Here is a 7,785-nt window from a genome sequence, read left to right on the forward strand (position 1 = left end):
TTGCAAAGCCTGTCCCTTTGTAAGGTGTATCTGCACCAAACCCTCTTAAGTGGTGACAAATCATCTACCCTATATTGTAGTGTTTCCTGGTATGCTGCTTTTACTTCTTTTGCAGGCCACCACAAGATCCCTGGTTCCAGGCTGAGAAATACATACTGAAGATTTATTTTTTCACTGCATGACCTACTTCCTTCTCACCCATCCTCCCCTCCACACTCCTTCACCTACTTTCTTCTCACCCACTTTCCTCTCCTAAACTTTTCTTCTTCGGAAGCAAAAGCATATTTAAACCCTTGCCAGTGATAATCACTTTGCCCAGACGAAAACAAGTCCACTTGTCGAAACGTTGGCTCGACCTGTGAACTGAGCCGTACCCCTTTTAACCTTGTTCAGTACTTCTTCATACCGGGTAAACCATCTTCCTTTCGTTCTACCTGTCCCCTTTCAAGAAACACGTGTCAGCATCGAACCTGCTTTAGGTGCTGACAATAGTCTACTTCACATATTAGATTTTCTTGCTGCTGCTGCTTTTCTTTTTTTTTTTTCATGTGATAATGAAAGCACTGGTTCCATGCTCATAGAAATTCATACCCAAGGAAACATTTACTCCCCCCTCCCTAGCTTTTCTTCTTCGGAAGCAAAACCGTATTTAAAACCTCCACCAGTAATTGTGCTGCCCAGACGAAGACAAGTCCCCTTGTCGAAATGTTGGCTCGGCTTGCTAACTGAGGCTCCCCCTCTACACTTGTTCAGTGCTCTTTCATCCTACAAGCGAATTCCCTACTTTGATCTAATAGATGTGCCACCTTCATGGTCCCAACAGCGCAACAAACATTGTTTAGACTTGATATTAAACTCTTCTGTTCATAGTAAAACTGAAGGTGTATCTGGGACGATTAGATTTCTTACGGCTTAGACTGTGCAGCTCTGTCAGGTCAATTTTCAGTGCCCCAATAAGGCATTTACACTACCCAACTTGACACACAGTACTTTCTGAGAGAATCATGCTTAGCAACGGGTATAAAAAAATAATGCAGAATAGGTGCCTCTTATAAAGGGCTACAGGTTAACTTAATTTTCATTGCAACAGTTGACCAACACTTACAGGACAGCCAAAACACTCAGTACCTCCAATATTTCCTGCTGCTGCACCAGCCATCCCAGAAGTATTGAAGACGTCAACAAGTTCTGGCAACTCTATAAAACAACAGAACATTACAGAAAGAAAACATGAGCAACACGGCACATCGGAGCTTCAGATGAGTGAAGTTTAAATTTCCCAAACTTATTTAGCTACCGACAGCACAGAGCAACACAAAGATGCTACTCAGCTAGAAATCATTTGCACTATGTCGTGCAGCAACCAACAATGCTACTGAGTAAAACTTATTTGCCTTTGTCTGGGTCTTAGAAAATAACCTTTTTTTTTCATTTGCTCCTGCACAAGGTCTGCAGACATAATCAGAAAGGTATCACTTGCAGAGTTTAGAAATCGTCCTTGAGGTGGCACCACAAAAGGCAGCTATGTATTGTACAACCAACGCCGATTGAGCTACCACTGCACAGCACCAACTATAAGATTGGAATGCAAGGAGGCAGTGCCCATATTCCAGTGTACATAAAGCAATACCTACAGGAAGAAGGTGTGCCTACATACACACCCGCCATCTGCTCGGTTAAATGGACTCACTTGCTCAAAATAATGCGCAATGGTCTCAACTGCCTCAGATGAAACAGACAAAGTGAGCACTCAGATTAAAATATTCAAGGTGCTTTCTGAATGAGTGAGCCCAAGAAAATTTGCCCTTTTCTTTCTAGATGCAAGATTTCTGGTTCCCAATTCAACGAAAATGTTTGTACTCTAAAAAAGTAGTCGCATACAGTGCTAAATCTGAACGACAAGCACTGTATCGCAACAGTGCTCAGATAACAACATTTTAGCGCACATTATTTGGATTACATAACTGGTATCAAAGCCTCCCTTGACCTTCACCCACTGGAAATTCCGACGGAAAATTGCACAACTTTGTCCTCATTGACCAAACTTGCTCTTAGAGTTGCCACTAGGCACTTCTCGTTGCCATTATAATTCAATGAGCGTTCAGCGTCTTCATGGTCACACTGATGCTTTCAACAGGTCCTTTTTTCCTAGACCAATTGCAGCATGGAATAAATTATCCGAATCAATAGCCTCCAAGCATGACATTTAAATTTACGACTATACTCGCTGCCGATCTAAACGAACAACTACAATGGTTTCCTTTCTGTGCAATTTTTATTCTTTCAAGTTTATGTGATTGTGGTCTATGTTGCATTTGTTTTTGCTATTATACTGCCATAGTATGTTATAGGAGTTTTTGAATTGTGCTCAGGTACAATTTATGGTATTCTTGTATTGCTGTTGTATACCTGCATTGTAGTGCCTGTTCTCGTTTTTCATTTCCTGACCGCTGATACATATGTTATCGATTCCCCCCCCCCCCCCATGTAATACCCCACTTGGGGCCTTTAAGGGATAGAAAAGGATGATGATAATGATGATGAGACAGACTATTTGGCTGGCAGAAAATGTCTGCTCCTTTCCAGCTCTTCAACACAGTAAAGGTTATGTGAACGCATAACTTTTTCTATCACGCAAACAAGACAGGCAGTCTTGCGCTCGTGCCAATAACTTTGGCATGTAAGTATGCGACACAGTACAGCTAGAAGCAATATAACAGAGAACACAGGAGCACGTGGCCTCCACACTTTGCAAAGTGCTGCCACCGACATGTGATCAGAATCAGCAGTAAAGGTGCACGCAAAGTAAGCTTGGACAGCTCCTCTTTCCGAGGATGCCCTTTACATTATTTCTTTAAACAAAGAAATAAGTGGTCAGTGGTACCATATACACATGGATTGACCCATAATTTGATGAAGATTGGACACAGACATGGCATCGGGATTGTGTCCTGCGACATAAAACAGAGCCAAAGGCAAGTTTGCTCGAGTGAATAACCAGGAGTTTAAGTCTAGATGCCAAACTGCGCACCGGACAAGGTACTCCGATTGTATCCAGGGGATTGTCTACCAGGTTCCCTTACATTGTGGGAAGCAATACATTCATTAAAACTTCCTGCTCGGCGAGTTGGTAGTTCATCTTGATGTAGGGTTTTTTTTTTTTTAGCGCAAACGTCTCGCCTTTCTTGTCTTTGTCTTTGCGCTAAAAAAACAAAAACTACATCAAGCATTACATTGGACAAACAGCAAGATTCATTAATGACAAAATTAGACAGCACGCTGCAGCAATATCGGAGAAGTCAGACACCAACCTCGCAGTGCACTGCAGAGGCTGCTTTATTTGTATTTGCTAAGACCAAAAATGTCCAGCTGACCTTCACAATGTGAAGGCTTTGAGAAGGAATAAGGACAGGTTAACAAGGGAAATTTTCGAAGCACGTGCAATCAGGAGCTCGGAAGACCAGTGTGTTACCACGCCTTCAGTGGTACGTTGAAAAAGGAATTAGATTACGCTTGTTGGCAGGATGTTAAAGATAAGGAATAAGTTAGCTGCAGAGGTAAAGTGAAATGAGAAAAGATGCGCGGGTTCAGATCAATATAGTTGTCAGTGCAGCGTTGTCCTGGTGTCTGTGTGCGCTTCTTCGGTTTTGTTCCCCTGCTCCGCTGCCTCCTTCCAAGATGATACACCAACTAGCTCAACGTTCTACTCTATTATTGTTCAACTGAGTGATTTCATGTGAAAACCAAAGCCTTGAATGTACACGGTATTGCGTTTCACTGTTTAGGGCATTTAAAAGGCAATAGATGAGAAATGTATGTGACAGTCAAGCACAGCAAAACTGAGCATGCCGCGCCTACATTTCTTGCCATCACTCCCTTGTGTTTCTCCCTGCAGCTCAGAAATTTCTTTCTTTCCCTACTTCTTGCTACGCTTTTCCGCTCTTTTACTTCTGAGTGAACTGCATCACCTTCCTTCCATATTCATAGCCAACTTTACTTTTTTATCCTATGCACTGCATTCTTTCCTTCACGGTTCTAAGGCTTATGTAAAGTTGGCTCCTTAGTGTTGGTGAGCCTGATGGTAAAGCCATTAAAAAAGCAGTTTTGCGTTTTTTGTTTTTATATCTGCCCTTCGATTCTAAGTAGTGCGTGTGCAGTGATGTAATTTCAAGAGAAGTACATCCCCGTGGCCAGGTGCACTTTACGACAACTGATTGTTACCAAAAATGTTTTTACCATTTAGGCAAAAGATGTCACTTATGGAAGAGGAACTGGGACTTCAGTTTCATTTTACTATATCCGAGTTTATTATAGTGGGGTTCCACTGTATTAGCACTGCGCTGCGTGTTCGTTTATTGTTAGTTTCGCTGAGCTAAGACAGTGCACTCTTAGACAGGCCCTTCAATGGTTAACCGGCTTCAAGACATAGCAATAAATGAACCAGCTGTGAATGGACCCCTTTCTAAGTCAAGCCAGAGCTTTGAAATCAATACTGGCTTGCAGGCAGTCACAAATTTGCAGTGATGGCAGATAGGACTGGGACAGGCATTGAAAAAGATTCCTCATCATATGTCTAATTCTGCACATGCACCATGCCAATCATTTAATGTGCAAGAGAGTGCCATGTAATGATTGATCACAGGCCTTTAATTGTGACACTCAATTGTACCGTGAAAATCCTTCCCCATTTACAAAAGTAATCATTAGCTGTAACATGACCTGTAGAAATTGACACAGAGAGCTGAGGCTGTGTGATCACTACATGCATAATATGATGCTGCATTCCCAGACCATTAAAATTGCAAACAAGCCATTCCTTTCTCCAGTAGACAGAATATGAAAAATTTTTGACTGATTTTAACTCTTATTTATGTGGAGGATCATAATATTGCAAAAGTGTATTTAAATTGCCAATGACAATTTTTTATTCAATATGAACTATGCATAGATAAGCCTTCTAACTACTTCAACATAGCCAAAAACATGTAGTTGCTTACCTTTTGATCTAATTCCAGCCTAAGATGCTGTCTCCCCCTTTCGTTTTCCTGGCTTCTATTATACAAAAAAGAAACACCATAATTTTTTTTTTTCAAAAATGAGGTTTAACTGTTTAAACCCAAACAATTTAGAACTGATTCCTAGCTTTTAACAAGCAGCAGTCATTCATCAATAAGAGGCCTGGAGGAATGTAAGAGACTAATGGTATAATGAAGAATGCAATTTGAACATTATTTTCAATAGCAAGCTGTGGTACTTAAGAGAATAGTGAAAGCTTAGCATCAACACTAAGGCAACAGGTGATGCCACTAAGCTGCCCATTAAGGCTCAGAAAAATAATTTTTTTTGCCAATGTACTGCATGTTAAACTCGCTGAAATCGGTGTGCCAGACTTACTGAATAACATAAAAAGCTTTCTGCTGAATAATTTGACAATCTACCAGCTCCAAGATGCTGTGGAGCTGGCCGATACACATGGGGTTCACGACCACCCTGTACAGGATTTCTGGCTCAAACAGGCTTCTGCAGCACACTGCTAACTCGAATAAGGAAGTTGCTACATGATGATCTTAAAACATATCTTAATGGCCTGCAGATCTATTTAATTTCTGACTCTGTCTCAGGGATTAGATTGCAAACGTAAGCATTTTATGCTGTTGTCAAAGAAGGAAAACAATACATTTTTACAGAAATCTAAAAATCAATACAAAACATTTTGTCATTATGGCCTATAACACACGAATGGAAGGTACAGAAGACAGAAACCTTGCTGGTCTTCAGTCGATGGGCATCACCATATCCCTCCTCTTCCTCAAGCATTGCATTCAGTAATATTTCCAGATTGCTGCGCACAGCTAGGAAGAAGAAAACCTATTAGCAGACATTCTCATACCCGTCTTTGCTTCACTCTATATTATGGCTTGTGAATGACATCACTTGCCTTAACATACAAATGGCACAGTTCAAAATTGAGCTCTTGCTCTGAAAAAGCAATGACTACGTTCATATTTGTTTTTACATATCGAACACCCTGGGCGGGGACACTTATATCCCCGCCCACGGTGTCCGATATGCAAGAACAAAAATGCTGAAGCCGACATTCACCACTTGCTGTGGGACTGCCCAGCACTGAAATTGACACGAATCCGGCACTTGGCGATAGCTAGCCTACCAGCAAACAATCCTGCCTCGTATATCACCTGGACGGAGGGACATCATTGCTCACTCCTTGACTTCATAAAATCAGCCAACCTTTTTCTAATAATTTATTCATTCTTCATCTCATACCCTACTGATGCCCTTAGGCAGTAAATATCGTTAAAAAAAAACAGACGGCACAAGCAGGCAATGTACTTTCCGGTTCTAACCAAAAAACATTGATAAACATTCGCCGGTAAAAAAATTACGACATCTGAAAAACCCAATAACGCCGGTTTTTGGTATCTAGGACCAGTTCTTGACGAAAAACTTTCCTCTTCCGTCCCTTCAGAGTACAGAAACAAGCACAAAGTATTTTAACCATGGCTCCACTTGTTCACGTCACTGCAAAATCCGGACACTGCGATTTGTGCCAAAAGTCTTTCTGTGGCGTGACATCGTATTTTTTTTCTCCCTTAATACCAACGTTCGGGAAAAAAAAAATTACTGCACTGTCGACATGTTGAGTACTACGTGCATGCCCCTTCTCCCCAAGGAGGGCCGTAAATATAAATAACCAAAGAACCTGGGAGACCCTGCACAGCTCTGACCCTCCGACCCAGCTGGGCGAGATCAACCTGACCGAAGAACAACGCGCACCAGCCAGCATCCGAGGCGAAGCGCCAGACGCGGGTGGAGGAGATACGCGAAGTCTATTCCTCCTTCTTGATAAACATGCATGCATACCGCCACAGCGAAATAGCAGCGCTATCTGGCTCAATGCAAGGGCGCCAGTTCTACATCTGCAAAAAATACAATAACAGTCTGTATACTTACGGCTGAACTTGACAGCTTGCGCGACGAGCAGCTTTGATGAGCCAGTTTCCCGCCGTTTTTTATCCTCTCGGGCCAGGCAACGTTTATCCGATTGACCTTCTGTGAAGGGCCGCTGAACGTCGGCAAGGTTTTTGATTTACGTTTGACGACTGCGTCGTGCCCCTGAATTACATTAACATACTCTACAGCAAAAGACTCATCCGGAAATAGGAACAGAACAGCGTGAACTTGAACAAGGTGTCACATGTCACCAATAGATCCCAAAATGGCCTAATCGCACGTGTGTCGCACCCGCCACCTATAAGGAGTAAATGATGTTTCTGTCTCTTCTTTTAGTAGTAACTCACACCATTTAGCCCCAAATCTAGCCCTTGTTATTCTTTTTTAACAATCTTTTTCCTCATTTATTTTTATTTTCACTTATGACATCTTTTTACCATGTATACAAGCATGGCCTCCGAGATCACCAAACGCGCGCGTTTGGTGATCTCGGAGGCCGTAATACAAACGACTTTTTTATATATTTATTTTTCAAATTTTATAGGCCTACACGACACATTTTTGTCTCGCTTGACATTGACACACACAATGTTCTTACACAGCTCCTTCTGCATCTGCTTTTGTGTCTGCTTAGGTTTTGTAACGCACCATAATGTGTACAGCTTCATATACAAAGGCGTAACAATTTCATTATCAACTCCATTCTTATTTTATTTTTATTTTTTTGTCAATTAGCGGTCGCCGTCGTCACACAAGTCGTACTGCATATGTTGCTCCTTTTGCCCGGAAGTTAACGAAGAACTCGTCCGCAGC

General features: G+C 41.8%; 1 long non-coding RNA gene across 1 annotated transcript; it reads right to left on the bottom strand.

The window, feature by feature from the left end:
* Nucleotides 1-1,135: 1,135 nt before the first annotated feature.
* On the bottom strand, nt 1,136-7,100 carry LOC146184005 (uncharacterized). The gene is made up of 4 exons (XR_014708538.1): nt 6,973-7,100; nt 5,764-5,852; nt 4,998-5,052; nt 1,136-1,197 (listed from the first exon to the last, which is right to left on the bottom strand). It is a non-coding gene; the product is annotated as an uncharacterized LOC146184005 (long non-coding RNA).
* Between the last annotated feature and the right edge of the window lie 685 nt (nt 7,101-7,785).

This window comes from Amblyomma maculatum, chromosome 7 (genome assembly GCF_055883805.1).
Source record: "Amblyomma maculatum isolate TAMU_Amacu chromosome 7, ASM5588380v1, whole genome shotgun sequence".
NCBI classification, from domain to species: Eukaryota; Metazoa; Arthropoda; class Arachnida; order Ixodida; family Ixodidae; genus Amblyomma; species Amblyomma maculatum.